The 17,446-nt window shown below is 35.3% G+C and overlaps 1 protein-coding gene across 1 annotated transcript in view; it reads right to left on the bottom strand.

The window, feature by feature from the left end:
* HELZ (helicase with zinc finger) overlaps window positions 1-17,446 on the bottom strand; it is a 284,703-nt gene that overhangs the window by 31,156 nt on the left and 236,101 nt on the right. The gene's annotated exons all lie outside the window — the stretch shown is intronic.

Here is a 17,446-nt window from a genome sequence, read left to right on the forward strand (position 1 = left end):
ATTTTATTTACACAGAAGGAATGGGGAAAGCTGAGACAGGCTAGTCTCAAAGAATGGGATCATAGACATCCCCCAGTGGAGGGAGTATCACTGCCCAAAAATTCCTCCAACTGGTCCCCAGCGGGACCATCATATCTTATCTCACAGGCAACACCTACACGATTTGAGAGAACTAATTGTTACAGGAATCAGAAATGCAGTACTCAGAACACAAAATCTTAAGAGAGCCTTTTCAGTGACACAAGGAAAGGTGGAATTTCCTGCAGAATATTTGAATAAACTAAAAGAAAATATGAGGAAATATTCTGGTCTGGATCCAGATGATGCAGAAACTGAAGTAACTTTGAAATTTTGTAACAAATGCCTGGCCAGACATTAGTAGAAACTTGCAGACGTTAGAGGGGTGGAATCATAAATCACTTGCTACTTTTCTAGAGGAAGCAACTAAACTAAACTAAAGTTCATACCAAAGATTGAGGATGAGAAAGAGAAACAGAATGCTAGGATTCTAATGCAAGCTGTAAGAGATGTGAATGGTATAGGAGTCAAAGAGAAGCATGGACAAAGGAATAGGTTCTGACCAATGAGCAGTAGCTGAGTCTCTGCTGATAAGGGACCTTCAAGGAAAAAGAACTTTCAGGGACAGGAGTAAGGAAGGCAGAGCCCCAATAAATGTTGGCAATGCCAAGCAGAAGACAAGAGTGTCCACAAAGAAAGAGGGAACAAGTATACTTCCTCATAGATGTAGGTGAAGATTAGGTAAGTCAAGGGTTCTTCAGCACCCACCTGGAACCCTTAGTAAAATTAAGGATGAGGCCAAAAGAGGAGGAGCAATGTTTCCTCACAGACATGGGAGCTGCTCAGATCTCAATCATACAGCTCCCTTCTGGGGTTAATTAGCTCAAGAAACATTGATTATCTCAGGAGTAAAAGGAGAAAGTTTTCTAGTCCCCATAACCAAAAGATGTAAAATCAGAATGGGGGTTCAGGAAATATTTTGTGAACTACTTCTAGTTCCCAAAGCTGGAATTAATTTACTGGGAAGAGATTTAATTACTCGTCTAGGAATAGACTTGGTATCATAGCCTTGATACCAAAAGGGGTAAATATATGTCCCAGCAAAATGGCAATGCCCCGAGAGGTGGAATTAATAGAAATCTTCCCAGATGTATGGGCAAAATTCAATAACCTAGGTAGAGTTGACATTACCCCTCTAAAAATTACCCTTTGAGACTCGAAGAAGGTGATAAGAATTAGGCAATATTCTATTTGTAATGAAGGTCGAGTGGGGTTGAAACCTGTCATACAGGGGCTCCTGAAGAATAATCTTATTGAGTCCTGTATTTCACCTTTCAATACCTTATTCTACCAGTTCAAATAAAAGATGGCACATTCAGATTAGTACAAGATCTAAGAGAAATTAATAAAATAGTCCTGCCTTCTCATTCTGTTATACCGGACCCATCTACTATCCTGGGAAAGATTCCCAGTTTCAGTAAAAAGGTTAGTTTGCTGGATCTTAAAGATTGTATCAATTGGGCTCTGGGGGGAGGGAAGGGCGCATAGTTTTGAAAAACTGAAACAAATGCTTATGTCACCCCCAGTTCTATTAGAAAAACCCTGTGAATGTGGCTGATGGTGGGATAAGAGGAGGCCAAAGGAGACCTGTAGCTTTTCTATCTAAGTTATTATATCCTGTAGCAAGGGGTTGGCCCATACATATACAGGCAGTTGCAGCCATAGCTACCCTAGTGGAAGAAAGTAGAAAACTCACTTTAGGAGGAAGTCTCATTGTTAGTGTTCCCCATCAGGCTAGAACTATACTAAATCAGAAGGTAAGCAGGTGGCTGACTGATTCCAGGATCCTGAAATATGAGGCTATATTATTAGAAAGGAATGATTTGGTGGTACCCTAAGATCATCACTTAAATCTGGCATCATTCCTGACTTCAAACCCAAATTATAGCCCAGATAGAGAACATTGCTGAATGGAATTAGTAGAACACCAAACAAGGGTAAGGGCAGATCTGCAAGAGTCCCCATTGTCAGGATGCCTTAATTGGTTTATTGATGGATCATCTAGAGTAGTAAATGGGAAGAGAAAGAATGGATTTGAAATTATTGGTGGGGATATGATCTCTGTTGAAAGATCTGGAAGGTTACCAGCCACCTGGTCAGCACAGACCTGTGAGCTATATGCACTCAAATAGACCTTGGGACTATTAAAACGAAAAGTATTATGGGCCAGAACTTGAAACAAGATTGATAGAGACAATGCTTATGTACTTAGTTCACACTTTTAAGAGAGTTCACACATTAGTTCACACCTTTGGGAGAGTTCACACCTTTAAGAGAGGATCTATAAGGAGGAGCTCCTACAAGCCCACTAGAGACTCCAGGAAATTCACAAGTCAGGATTCACTTCGGGAGATTCACAAGTCAAGATTCAGTGGAGAAGATTCACAAGTCTAAGAGAAGCCCACAAAGCCCACTCTCTCGGAGGTGGAATCAGATTCATTCCAATTTCAACCTTTGTGCTGACTGGAGACATTGCGAGCAAGAGACTGAAGCTGGCAGAGGCAGAGATAGAGGCAAATGACTAGCAACAAGAACCAAGGAAAGCTAACTGGGCTATTTTGGAAGAGACAATAAAGAACTGGACTTTTAACAACTGTCTGCATTTGAGGTGATTATTACTCGGAACTGAAACAAAGGTGGCTTCCAGAAGCTCCCCAAGAAACCTGCTCCCAGAGAACAATATATTTTAGAGAAGAGAACATTACAGAAAAGGATGAAAACATTTATATGGATTCCAAATATACATAGGGAGTGATTCATATATTTAGAAAAATTGGGGAGAGAGGATTAGTGAATAGTAAAAAGAGAGAACTAGCACATCATATCTTAATCTGAGAGATATTGGAGAGCAGACTAAAATTCAGGAATATAGCCATAATATATGTGAGAGGGTACCAGGACAGTAACTCTTTTGAAGCCCAAAGCAACTGTGTAGCAGATGGAGAAGCAGGAGAAGTTGAGGGGAGGAATGAAAATCCAGGTATATTTACACTGATTCCAATACTTCCTCCTAGTCTGCTTCTCCTACCTTCCCAGAGGAAGAAAATGAAAAAGCTCCATCCTTTATAGCGCTTGAACGGACAGATGGACTTTGGTTCCTACTAGATGGCAGAGAGGTACTGACCAAAGCAGGCATGAGACAGGACCTACAAAATTCCCAAGGACCCACTTGGATGTTCAGAACCTATGCAAACTCCTGGGTTATATATCTTGATGGTGATCTGGTTTGTCGAAGGACAAACAAGGTTGCTCAGCACCATGCACCTCAAGGTGGATGGCCGCCTGGTATAAGACCTTTTCAGAGCATACAGATGGACTTTACTGAACTTTCCCCTGTAGGATCTCTCAAATATTTGCTGATGATAGTGGACCATCTGACTTTCTGGGTAGAGGCCTTTTCCTTGTCCAAAGTAACTACCTCAACAGTGATCAAGACTTTATTAGAGCAAGTCATCTCTAGATATGGAATAGTGAAGAGGACAGACTAGGAGCAGGGAACTCATTTCACAGCCAAGATTCTGAGAGACTTAGCCAAAGCACTAGAAATAACTTACCTCCAGCACCCTCCGTTCTCTGGCAAGGTTGAGCAGATGAATCAGGAAATCAAAAGACAATTAACTAAATCAGCAATGAAAACCCACTTACCATGGACTAAATGTCTGCCTCTGGCTTTAAAAAGAATCAGAACCAAACCTGAACAGGATATTGAGTTATCACCCTATGAGCTATTATATGGCCATCCCTTCCTCACTCTTTCTCTCTCTGCACAACAAGCCTGAGATTCTATGTTTGATACCAAAGATTTATTTCTAAGAAGGTATTTTAGGGCCTTAATAGTTCACCGACAAGAACTACAGCAGAAAGGGTTGATTTCCTAAACTCCCACTTTGGGTTTTCCCATACACAAATTCCAAGTTGGAGATCGGGTACATATAAAAGTATATAAAGAAGAAAAATTAACCCCGGGCTGGGATGGCCCCTTTCAGGTTTTATTAATTTCAAACATAGCCATAAGCACCCAGGAAGGCGATTGGACTCACCACACTCCTGTAAAAGGACCTGTTCCCTTCCCTGAAGCCTGAGGTGACCTGAATTTCACCTTTGGTGAAGACATCCTACTGATCAGCCTCCTGACTTATGAGAAATAGTGGTTGGAAATTCCCAGGAAGCAGGGTTCAGTCCTTGTGGTCTCACATTGCTGATTTTGTTTGTGCTTAGTCTCTCTATTTGTGAAGAGCCATATCCTTTTCTAAGAGATCCATCCTGTCTTTTCTCCAGAAGTGTAATTCCAGTGCTACACCAAGGGGGTTTCCTTAGTCTTTTTACTCCTCCTGACACTTTTTGTCTGTCTGGTCCCTATTCCTTGGTTGCCCCAACAGAATAGGTCTGAACTCTTGATACCCGACAGCTTATGGAGAAAGGTTGTTTCACAAAGATGCTCCAGCTCCAAAGGGTCATTATTGGATATGTAGGCTAACAGCCTATACACATCTCCCAGTAAATTGGACAGGAAGTTGTTATATCAGTCTGGTTCTTTTTTCTTCCAGATTCAGGAAAGAGTCATTTGAGTGTTCAATTGCATGATAGCCTAGAAAGTAAAAAGCAAAGTCTGGACACCTCCATTACACAAACTGGGGATGCAAATGGCTGGGGAGACCTGGCCACTTGAAAGAATTATCCAAACTTAAGGTCCGGCAATCTGGACCCAAAATGGCAGCTAGGGCTACAGAACTTCTATTTACATGTTGAACAGGATAATTAGACTCTAAGCAGTTATGGAGATTATAACTAACCAAACAGCCAGAGCATTAGATTCTTTAACTGATCAAGCCACCTAGACTAGAGAAGCAATTTTATAATGTAAACTAGTGTTGGACTATTTATTAGCTGAGGAGGGAGGGGTGTGCAAGAAACTGAATCTTAACTAGCTATTGTATTAAAATTGATGATAATAGATAAATAGTGAAAGAAATTACCAAAGATATTAAGAAATTGGCACGTGTTCCAGTACAAACTTTGAATTCTCCTTTTAACGCTTCATAGTGGTCCTGGTATAATGGGAGTTGGTAGAAACAGATTCTCTGCTTTGTTTTGGTGGCCTTGAGTGGAATCATTTTACTATCTATCTGCTTACCCTGCTTATTCAGTTAATAACTCAAGTAGCTCAAAATAGCCTTAACAAGATAGTGACTGTCACTTCCAACCAAACAATGATGTTAATCTTGAAAGGACAAGGGTGGACTCCCCTCAATGTTATGGGACAAGAGGATCGTAAGAGTGACAGACAGACCAACAGTGTGAGTTAATCTTATGAAAATATGAAGAAATCTCATCTAAATTAGGAGGGACTGAATGGAAAATTTGATATTTCTTCAAAAAATGAAATTATAAATTAACTAAGCTATGGGATCAGGTTCCTATTTTCCCCTGCCGTTCCTCATTGGCAAATAGTTTCCAGGATATGGGGAAGGGGAGCAGGTCTGGGAGGTTGGGGAGCGGACTAACTCAACCCTTATTTCTCATACTTTGAAAGCACATGTCTCAGGGTGAGTAAAAGGAAGGTCTTTGTTTAAATTTGAATCTATGGGCTGTTTCCCCATTCACTATAGTTTTCTCGCCTAGAATGTAAGGTCACATTTTCAATCAATGAGAATGAGCCAGTGGGGAGAATCGGTACTGCATCAGGGAAATTATATAGTGCCCCTTCTGTCTGTGCTCAGAGTCCTCACTTTTACCTCTCCATATGGTGACAATGACTGCCCACTTCTCATGAGAATTGAATAATCTTTCTCCTTACACCTTGAGAGACCTCTGAGATTTATTGAGTGAGTTGCATACCACACAATGATAAGTAGCATCTATTTAAAACTAATAGCAAGCAGTATCTATAATAGACATAAGCTAGAAACCTTTCCAAGAAAATTCATAGGGAAGTCAGAAAGCCTATTATCACTATGTCTATTCAATATTGTACTAGGAATGTGTAGCCATAGAAATAAGAAAAATAAATTGAAAGAATGAATATTTTTAAAGATGACATAATGCTCAACTGAAAATTAATAAACTCAAGAAATGTATAATAAAACCACATATCATCAGTATTTTTGTATATTACAAACAAAAGCATTAGAAAGCGAAATCTCATTTGAAACATAAAATACTTGGGAGTCTACCTGTCAAAACACATATAGGAACTCTCTCTCTCTCTCTCTCTCTCTCTCTATTTTACAATTTTAAATATATATATTTATTTATAAACATATAAATAAATATATATATATATTTAAATATATACACAAATAAGACAGAACTAAATACCTGGAGAAATATGACATTTTTGTAATAAAAATTACAATATTGCCTAAATTAATTTACTTATTCAGTACCATAACAATCAAATTCTTTACAGAGCGAGAAAAAAAAAATAACAAAATTCATCTGGAGAAACAAAGGTCAAGAATACCAAATGGGACCTCAAAAGACCAAATTTCAAACTATACTAAAAAGATGTAATTATCAATACAATTAGTAACTGGGTAGAAATAAAAGTTAATTCATAGAATAGATTAGGCACACAAAAAACAGTAGCAGATGAGCATAATAATTAAGTTTTTAATAAACCTAAAGATTACAGCTAAATGAGCAAGAACTCACTATTCAATAAAAACCATTAGGAAAACTGGAGAGTAGTCTAGCAGAAACTAGGAATAAAGCAACATCTCATACCCTATATCAAGATAAACAAAACCAATTCAGGAAACTAGAAGAAACAATCTTTGAGGGGCAGCTAGGTGGCACAGTGGAGAGAGTACCAGCCCTTAAGTCAGGAGGACCTGAGTTCAAATCTGGCCTTGGACAGTTAACATTTCCTAGCTGTGTGATCCTGGGCAAGTCACTTAACTCCAATTGCTCAGCAAAAAAACAAACAAACAAAAAATAAAAACAAAAACACAGCTTTGGAACAAGAAATGAGACCTGGAAAAGTCTTATTTCTTAGATATATAGGGAACTATATATAGATATATAGGTAATACCTAGCATCAAGCAATATCTCTCTATAAAGTTCCCTAATTTAATCATAGGAAGAAATACATCAGAAACACAGTACCATTTTTAACCAAGCCAGATGAAACTCTCCCCAAAGGCTTCTGAATAGTTATCTTTAAACAGAAAAATACAAAATTGCACAACCTATTTAGCAAATCCCCTATATTCACATTAATGTTAACATGCTTCACATTTAGATAATAGTTAGAACATGTCATTGGGGGAAAAAACCTGTCAAAATAACTACAGACAAGTAATCTTAGTGATTTATAGAGGCAAGTGGCATAACGGAGAAGAGTTCTAAACTAGAATCATAAAGACTAAGTTTCAAATTTTATCTCCAGCATTTCTGATCTGGTGACCCCATAATCAATTAACTTCTCTTTATTTGTAAAAAATAGAAATGACCAATTAATCAACAAACGTTTTTAAGTGCTTATTCTGTGCTAGTCCCTATATTAAGGGAAGGGTATGAGAGGGGAAAACAGTCCATCCTCAAGAAGCTTACATACTAAGAGGAGAGATATATACAAATAGGCATATGTAAAATACATTCAAAGGAGATATAAGACAATAGTAGATTTTTAAGTTGGAGCTTCAGGGTAGGTTACTATCTCCAGGTTCTAGAGTACTCCCAGAGTACTACTAACCCTAGAGCTCAAAAGTTCCCACTAATGAGCTTAACTCACTAGTGAGTACAATAAGCTCAAAGCAAAAGCAATTATTTAGATGGCATAAAAAACAGCATCAACAAAACATTTCTTTCGTAAGCTTGGTTCTTTTGTTACTAAAAAGTTTTGCATTTGGGCAGAGTGGGCACAAACTTGGTAGAAAAGCACGTGGTTGAGAAAGGTAACTAATTTCTAAAGTCACTGGGCTAGAGCAACAGGGATGAGAAGTCTGCAACATAAATATATATAAAGCTCTTTTCAACTGCCAGTAATCGTCCTATTTCTTGGGAAAATAAGAAATAAGCTCTCCCCTGGCTTCAATTGTTCTACTGACTATTCTGTCTGTGTCTGCTGAATGTTTATCTCCCAATTTCCAAGGATCCATGATGAAAAATGCTATCTACCTTGAGAGAGAGAATTGATGAGTGCAGATAGAAGCATATGTTTTTTTTACTTTATGTTTCATGCTTTTTATTATTTTAGGGGTTTCTTTTGGTTTGCAACAAGACTAATGTAGAAATGTTTTACATGACTACATATATGTAATTGAGTTCACATATTACTTGCCTTCTCAAAGGGTAGTGGAAGAAAAGGAGAGAAAAGGATTTAGAAATCAACAAAAAAAATTTTGATAAATGTTAAAAATAAAGAAATTATTATTTTTTTTTTAAAGAGAGTATATATGTTTTTATTCCTCAATGAATAAAGTGTCTCCTACGGGGTAAAAAAGTTCTATTGCCAAGGTCAGCAGGAAACACAGGTTTATGTTATACTGTAAAAATCAGCTTGTAGCATCTAATGACAATATATTTAGAGACTCTCTTTCTAAAGACAATGAAGAGTACCCCAACCTTTAGCTATTGGAGTTGTCCTTTAATTTCATTGGGGATTACTTCAAACTTTCTAAAGAAATAGCAGCCTCTTCATACATTAACACTTGGTATTTTGTTACTAATTCCTTTATTTCCCAATTATATCTGTCTTTATATTTAGTTTAAAACCTCATTATCTGGTCAGTTATTTGAATGTCTTTAATATAGCACCTGCAGTTTTAAGGAACTACTACTACAGTAGCCTAACACTTCCTTTCCTGTTTCTTTTGGCTTTTTCTTTACTTCCCAAGTTTCAGTTATTTCAGAGCTGTAAACCTGGACTTAGAAACTGCTACTTTTTCTATCAATGAACAGATCAAACAGCTTTGGGTGTATAATCTTCAAATCTTCACTTCTCACAGATATTCACTACTAAAGGATTTTTCTATAATGTCAGGTTTTTTTTTCTTCTTTCAGAGGCAGCTAGGTGGCACAGTAGCTAGAATGCTGAGCCTTAAGAGTCAAGAAGGCTTCCCTTCAAATATAGCCTAAAACACTTAACTGCATGACCTTGAGCAGGTCATTCTCTAAGCTTCATTTTCCTCAATGATAATATGAGAGCTTCTTCCTTATAAGGTAGTTTTGAGAATCAAATGAGATATTTGTAAGTACTTAACATAATGCTTGGTACATGGTAAGTACCATATAAATGGATATTCCCTTCCCCTTCTTATGAATCTGGCCCTTTAAATGCTTAGTCTGCTCTCCAGGTAACTAAGCTGTTCATGTACATACATATATATATATTCTACAAGTAATAAATGTTATAAGCATCTCATAACTAAATCATTTTTATTTTCATACTGCATATGCAAAATACAAATAAAAGTGATACTAATGTAGGCATGGACAGCTAAGTAAAGCAGTAGATTGAATACAGTGAGGAGTGGAAGTGGAGAGGGGAGCCCTTGGAGTCAGGAAGAACTCAATTCCAATCTCAGCAATGCCCATACTAGATGTGTGACCCTGAACAAGTCAATTAGCCACTATGCCTCAATTTTCTCATCTGTAAAATGGAGGGGAGAGGGGAAGGAGAAGATGTGGGAGAAGAGAAGACATGCAGTTAGCAAAAAACAAAAAAACCCTCAGAGGTAGGGGGAAAAACTACCTTTCAGAGTTATTGTGAGAACAAAATCAGATGTTTGTAAAATACTTTAAAAACCTTAAGAACAATATAAATGCTAGCGATTATCACTGTTATTATTAACTGGATATACAAATACACACACATATATATGTATATAAGTTATGAGTGAAGTCATTAAGGGACAAATCATGAATTAGTATTTTCTGCATATTTCTATTATAAAGGATCATCATCTGAGAAGCAGCATTGGAACAGTGGCTAGTGAGATTGCCTATTAGTTTAGAAGCTCTGGATTTCAAGTCCTGTCTCTAAGACATTTTTGGTTGTATGATTCGAGGCAAATTAGCAAATTTTTCAAGGGACTCATTCTCTAACACTAGAAAGAGCTGCAGAATAGATGCAAGACTGTATTTAGATAGGGGGCTTTCACTGGGAATTCTCTAAATTAGTGAAATCACATGTAAACAAAATAACAACAACAAAAAAAAAAAAACACCTGTCAGTTTAAGAATTTATAATTTGATTACAGATATTAGCACACTAAGTTATTGATGAAAGCCACTCTACTGTGGCTTTAACAGAGAATAGAATAACCTGTTAATATGTAGAATTATTATAATAGTACAATAATTGTTAATAAAAGAATAAGAGGTAGAAATTTAAATCTAGTTATTATTAATATGCCTAATCAAAGCAGAACATCTTTCTTGAATAAATAAAAATCTCAGTAATAAACCAATAAATACTGAAAAGTGCAACCAGAACCATAATTCATTAGTTTGCTAATCACTCCTGCTATCTTTGCTGATTTAATACTATCATCCATATAGTTACACAGTAAATAGCTGATACTAAGAAATTAATCTTCCTGTATATAGTTTATCAAAAGTAGTAGCTAGAATCTCATTATTTCTCATGGCAGACCATGTAGAATATAAAATTTATCTGAAATCTTCTGTTTCCAATTTTCATTGTGAAACATTTTACAGAAAACACATGGAAAAATCTTCCAAGAGCTATTAGACAAAGACTGCAAAAAAGAATAGAAGATTTTAAGAAGATTAAGATATGCAATAAGATCAAAAATTTCAAAGATCTTATATAATGAGCAATTGTTTCATTCCTGGGATAGCAAGTAAAAATTGATTTATTCCAGATAAATAAGATGAATTATTATTTTTAGAAATTTCTAACATAAAAAAAAGAACTTCTATAATAATACTGTTGTTCACACAATGAAGAAAATAGAACTTTTGTAGTCAGTTCCTAATATATAAGCAAACCACTTATGATTTGTAAGTCAAGAATTACCAAGAAATATTTCCAAGCAAAACCTATCATGAAAGACAAAAACTTCTTAGTGTAAGTAAAAACATATGGCAGTTTAATTAAAAAATAACCTCCCTCTTTAAGTAGAAGTAGCTCAAGATAAAACTGCTGCCTCATAATATATGCAAATGTGAAACTAAAAGATTCTTTCCCAAACAAGTAACTTCTAAGCTCTGATACCAAGAAAACTTCTAACTTCACAACTTCATAAGATGAACATGGTGATATTTCCTGAAAATTTAGTTTATTTTATTATTCTGTTTTTTAACACAGAATTTATTTTAAAAAGTAGATGATCATCTTAAACATAATTTCATTGCTCATGAAAAATTATTTTAAATAAGATATCAACCAGTTAAAATTATTTTAAATAAGATACTATGGTATAACAACTCCAAAATCTGCAATATTCCAGTAAACATTCTGATTAACACTTTTTTTTTTAGTAGTACAAGCTGTATCCAATGTAAGTAAGTAGATTAAAGTATCTACCGATTTTTCGTGTACAACAAGATAACTGTATAAATATATATATATATATATATATACACATATATTGGATTTAATATATATTTTAACATGTTTAATATGTATTGAACTATTTGCCATCTAGAGGAAGGAGTGGGGGAACAGAGGGAAAAATCTGGAAGAGAAAGTTTTGTAAGGGTCAATGTTGAAAAATTACCAATGCACATGTTTTGTAAATAAAAAGCTTTAAGAAAAAAAAGAAAAAAAAAGATTAAAGTGATCTAATATCCTTAATGAAATTAATTTCATTCTAAGTATACACTAAGATCAAATGCAATTAATTGCTTTATGTAAAAGAGAGCTACTATATTCTATTAACAAAAATCTAGGCAACAATAATATACAGAAAGATAAACTCCAGAAAAAGTCTCTTCCATAAATTAGGCAACCTCAAAATATAATTTAATAACAACAGTCATTAGTAAAATATGCAAGATCTCTCCTAGTGTCCCGGTAGAAAGTTCCCTCTTCATCAAACACTGGAATCAAAGAGAACATAATAGAGAGTGATTTCAGAGGATTGTCACATAATAAGAGAAAGCAGAGCTCTTGCAAATAACCTTTTTTCTGGGGGGGAGGAAAGGAGAGGATGTTGGTAAAGTATTTGGTGAAGTACAAAGAATTAAATTAAGAAGACTAGGGAAGCAGTTGTTATGAAAACTTTTGAGAAGAGATGAGAAGATTTGGAACATCTGCAATAGTGAATCAGACGGAAATTTAGCGAAATTAGGATCGCCTTGCTGCAGTGAAAGCCCAAGTGAAATCAGAGAACACAAATTTATAAGGGATCCAATCCAGAGTGGCATTTCCTCCAGCTTCATACAGCAATACTTGAATAGGAAAAAAGGAACAGATGTTGGGAATAATCTAGGAATAAATACACTCTATATTCCTCTTTTTTTTCAAGCTTTTCCTTTCATCTCTCCTCTACTCTTTTCAATTGAGGACCTTGAATAATCTTTCCTGAAGACAACAAAAGCCTACCATTCTTTTTTCCATTATTACAGTCTCAAGTAAAAAGATGGCTCTTCGACTAAAAAAGGCCAAATCCTTTCTATGTAACTAACCTTTCTCCTATCCTACTTTGTCTTCTCCAGCAAATTGCCCCAACAATCATCACCCTTTTTCTAATCTTCAATGCCTCCCTATTTAGTTGCTTCTTTTCTACAATCATGTCCAAGTTTCCCCCATCCATTTTAAAAAAGGGAGGTCTTCCTTAAACTATTATCTTGTATTATTTCTCTTTCTTAGCCAAATTCCTAGAAAAAGTTGTCTATACTCATTGTCTCCACTTCTTCACTCTCTTAAATATTAACTTTAGAACTTATGATCTATACTTGTGACAGGGAAACTGATAGCCTGGCAGTAATCTCAGAATTACTTATATGAATTATTATTTATGCAGAGGAAAGGCAGAATTGCCCCTTAAACCTTCTGTTAAATCTTTGGAGAAATTTATGACCAAACAAGAAATAGAGAACATTATGAAATGCAAAATGGTTAATTTTCATTACTTTAAATCAATGCAACCAAGATTGGAAGGGAAGCAGAAAACTGAGAAACAATTTTTACAACCAAAAATCTCATTTATAAGATATACAAAGAACTGACTATTTATAAAAATAAAAATCATTCCCCAACTGATAAATGGTCAAAAGACATGAACAATTTTCAGAAGAAATTAAAGCCATCGATAGACATATAAAAAAATGCTCTAAATCACTACTGATTAGAAAAATGCAAATTAAAATACTTCTGAGGTAGCATCTCACATCTATCAGATTGGCTAAAACAATAAGAAAAAATGATAGGTGTTGGAGGGGACATGGGAAAACTGGGACACTAATGCATTGTTTGTGGAGTTTTGAAGTGACCCAACCATTCTGGAGAATGAATTGAAACTATGCCCAAAGAACTGTAAAACTGTGTATAGTTTTTGTGCAGCAGTGCCATTACTGAATCTATATCCCAAAAAAATCATAAAAAAAGGGAAAAGGAACCACCTGTGCAAAAATGTTTGTAAGAGCTCTTTTTGTGCTAGCAAACAATTGGAAAATGAATGGATGGTCATCAATTGGGTAGTGACTGAATAAAGTACGGTACATGAAAACATGGAATATTATTGTTCTATAAAAAATGAAGAAAGAGCTGAATTTAGAAATTTAGAAAAGCCTGAAAATACTACATGAACTGAAGCTGAATGAAGCAAGCAGAACCAGAAAAATATTGTACACAGAAACAGCAAGATTGCATGATAATTAATTTTGAGACTTGGTTCTTCTCAGCAATTCAGTAATCCAAGGCAATTCCAACAAATTTTGGATGGAAAATGCTATCCACATTCAGAGAGAGAACTATGGAGAATGAATGTAGATCAATGAATACTAATTTCACCCTTTTTCCCCCTATTTTTTTCCTCATGATTTTTCCCTTTTGTTCTGATTTTTCTCTCCCAACATGATTCATATGAAAATATGGGGGAAAAAATGAATGTATATGTATGACCTTTAAAAAAAAAAAAAAAAGGAAAGAAAAAAGAGATGAGTCTTCAATTGTAGAATAAGTTTTAGTCACAGTTCTTACAAATCTAGATAATATTATAGATGTGTTATGTCTTCAGGACAAAGTTATATTTATGAGATATTAAAATTTATTATAGAAGTATATTCCAGGGCAGCCAGATAGTACAGAAGATAGAGTACTGGCCCTGGAGTCAGAAGGACCTGAGTTCAAATCCAGTTTCAGGCACTTTTAACAAGCAGTAGCTAAGTAACCCTGAACAAGTCACTTAATCCCAAGTTCCTCCCCCTTCCTCCTCCCACCCCGCCAAAAACAAAAAACAAAAAACCAGGGAAGAGAAAGTGAGTGAGAGAGAGAGAGAGAGAAAATGAATGAGAGAGAGAGAGAGAGATTCCCACCTACCTCCTGTTCCTCACCCCAGACTACTATTTTTCTATATCCAGTATTCAATGTCATCTTGTCTGGGATCTATATTATTAAAATTCCTGAAACAAATCCAAACCTGAGTAAGGGACTAAGACTGGGTTCTCTCATTAGCTGGGATGTTAAATAATAACATCAGATGTTTGTATTTGGCAATACAGTTAAGCTGTTTTTGTTATTTCATGAAAAGTAATAGAGGATGTTAAGTCTTACTTGGTATGTAAATCCAGGAAGCTTCTTGTATATTTTTGATGTTTCATACTTGTTCTTAAAATTTCTGTTACCCATAAGGTTAAAATCTTCCTGGATCTGTTTAATAAAACCAGACATTACTATTTAAAAGTCTAGTTCATTTTCATAAAAGTTGATATTTGCAATCTATATCTTCTAAAAAATCTAATAAGTGGCGATTACTATGAGTATGGATTCCCTAATCAGTGATGCTTGTAATAATGTTCTAAGATGTGTCATCTCAGCTGAAAATATCTGAGAGAAATCAGGATATATTGATGAAATCATCATTAACATTGCTAGGTCCTTTTACTTGCTGGAGATCTACTCTGTGCTAAACTGGTCAATTACCTGACTCAGACTAATCTCCACTCTTTCCTTACCTGAAAAACCACTAAAAGGAGATTCTTCTAAAATTCTGCCCAGAGAATACTCAAAGTATGCAGAAAGGGCATCTGAAACCTCTTCAGCAGAAGTCTTTAAAAAGTGTTAGTATTAATGGAATTAGAGATTCCAATTCCAGTTGCAACTGAAACATTTAACTGCCTCTTGCTGCTTTTAAATAAAACTTCCATCTATGATATTTTCTATCTCTATGCAAATATCTTCTAAATTTATATATTTAGCCTTAATATTTCCACCAAGGAGAGGGTGAGAGAAATGCAAGGACTAGTAACAAATACCTAGTACCTGAGCCCAGACAGACAGAAGGCAAACATGCAGAGCTAAAAATCTGAGCAAAAGGCTCCAATACCTTTCCTCTCACATTTTTCTTAACTCTCTTATTAGTTTTTAACTGAAACTGCTCTTTCCAATTATCAATAAGTTATCAACAATTCCTTTATTCTCTAACCTACCTTTTCTCAGAATTCTCAGGATTACTGAGTTCTGTAGCCTTTGACTTTGCTGATCATCTCTTCGCCTGATCTTTCTAATATTTTCAAACGATTAAGCATCTTAAGCTGGATGCTTTATAGACATCTTAAATTCAACAATATTCAAAACTTAACTTCTTATTTTACTCCTTAGACCCTCCCTCTTTAAAACTTCCCTTTTACTGTCAAGGGTAGCATCATTCTCCAAGTCATCCAAACTTACACTCTCTATCACCCTTAGCTCCTCAGTCTCAGTCCCTATATCCAATCATTAGCCAATCCAGTCATTTCTACCTTTACCATATTTCCTCTATTTTCCTCTTCTCTTCTCTGACCTTGTCACCATCCTGACATAAGCCTTCATCACCTTACTCCTAGAGTAGTGCAGTAGACTTCTAGTTATTCTCCTGTCTCATGTCTCTCTGTACTTTAGTTCATACTCCCCATAGCTATCAAAATTGAGGAGCAAAGGTATTCTTTCTTAGCACCAAAGGTCTTAAACCAAGCTACCAATCTATTTGGCAGTGGTGGCAGTCTCTGTGTATATCCATTCTTCTGTTTTCACATGGAAGAGTTTTGGGGTTTGGGGGGAGGGGCTTAGTGACAAGGGAGGGAGTAGGAGGCCCCAGAGCACCAAGCTAAAGGCAGCTTGGAGTGGAGAGGGCAGGAGTGGAGAGAGAGACACACACAAAGATATACAGAAACACAAAGACAAAGGGACAGAGGGATCGAAAATAGTACTATACAGTTAAAGTTAACATAGACATGTTTTTGGAATGGGAAGTCAGATTTGTATAATGCAAAGTTATGTAAAGCAAGAATTGTCTTTATGTAGAAAATGTTCAATATAAAGTAGTTCTGTAAAGAAGTAATTATAAACCATGGAGGATTAGGAAAGACTTCACAAAGAACATGGTACTTCTTAAGAAGAAGATGAGCAACTTCTTAAAGGAAGAAAAAGACTTTATAAAGCACAGAAAAAGAAAAATACATTTTGAGTATAAGAGACCCTCACTATGGGGTATAGGAAAGAAGATAAAAGTGTCATGTGTGAGGAAGAAAGAGAATTCCAGTTTAGCTGAACTGCAGAATACAGTAAGGGGGAGTAATACCCAATGAAGCTGGAAAGACAAGTTGAGGACAGGTTGTATTAAAAATGTATAAAATACTTTATATTTAAATAGCTATAAAAATATTAAAATTATCACTATAAAACTGGAAACTAGCACATATATGTATGTGCATACATATTTTATACTGAACAGCATAAATATCTCAAGACAGAAATTCAATTTACCACAAGCATTTTCATTTAACTTATCATTAACCACCTGAAAAAGTTGAACACAGAATCACCAGAATCCATAAACCATTAATAAAAGTAAGAATAGATGAGTCCTAAGTAAAGAAATGGTTAACAAAATAAACAGAATACTACAAATCAACTACTATAAAGAAATTTCAAGTTTTAGAAAGCTCAATTTTTTTAGATTTAAGAGTTATGATATGAAATGGAAAAAAAAAAGCAAACAGTAAAAAATGTTTTTCCACATTAGAAAAGGAAAGAGCACTAAAGGAGTAGCAACTACACAGCATCTAATGTATAGTTCCAGAATATAGCAATCAAAGGTTTTAGGAGGCTTTATAGTTCAAATATTATAATCACAACACAATTTTGAAGGATCCTAAGAAAAGAGGACAGAAAATTAGAGAAGTTTAATAGCTAGCAAAAGTTACTCAACATCTTCTACAAAAATATATATATATATATGTCTGTGAACTTGT

The sequence above is a fragment of the Antechinus flavipes genome, chromosome 4 (genome assembly GCF_016432865.1).
Source record: "Antechinus flavipes isolate AdamAnt ecotype Samford, QLD, Australia chromosome 4, AdamAnt_v2, whole genome shotgun sequence".
Classification (NCBI taxonomy): Eukaryota; Metazoa; Chordata; class Mammalia; order Dasyuromorphia; family Dasyuridae; genus Antechinus; species Antechinus flavipes.